The sequence below is a fragment of the Austrofundulus limnaeus genome, unplaced genomic scaffold, assembly GCF_001266775.1.
Source record: "Austrofundulus limnaeus strain Quisiro unplaced genomic scaffold, Austrofundulus_limnaeus-1.0 Scaffold11, whole genome shotgun sequence".
In the NCBI taxonomy this organism is placed as follows: domain Eukaryota; kingdom Metazoa; phylum Chordata; class Actinopteri; order Cyprinodontiformes; family Rivulidae; genus Austrofundulus; species Austrofundulus limnaeus.
The window spans coordinates 4,863,160-4,863,787 of record NW_013952413.1 but is presented as its reverse complement, the minus strand read 5'-3'; positions in this window follow the sequence as shown (position 1 = coordinate 4,863,787).

Here is a 628-nt window from a genome sequence, read left to right as displayed (position 1 = left end):
GAAAGTAAAGAAAGACAAAGTAAAAGAAGTGAGTGGGTCACCTTGTGCCCCCGTTTGTGATTACTGACACTGTTGAAAGACTGAGGTGATACCTCTGCACTCCTATTGTGCCAGCCTAAGGACTCCTGTCAGGAGCAGCCGGAGGCCACCAGCACGGTTTATGTTGTGGATGGATTTCTCATTGATTGGTTGTGCTGCTGTACAGCCTCAGCCTCCCAGCAGCAGCAGCAGCAGCAGCAGTCATATTGGTATTATTGAGCAGCAGTTAGATATAATCCCATTTACGCATGACACAAGGCACGATTAGAACAGATTACACCTAATCCCATCAGATGGAAAGGAGCGCAGCTAACAGAGCCAGTGACATTTACGTGAATGCATTTTTTTTTCCTTCTTGATTTTTGTGTGCATGTGTTTGTATTCATGTGTTTTCCACACTTGTTCTGGAAAATTATAGAGATAACAATCAACGACTTTCATTTCTCTCATCACTGAACTACCTCGTCCATCCAAAGTAGACACAGTTACCTCCTCCTCTGCGCTCCTCCTTCTCTCCTCCCTTACCGGACACACTCACACACCCACTCTGCCTCTTTATCTTGCTGCCCCCCCCTTCACACACACACAC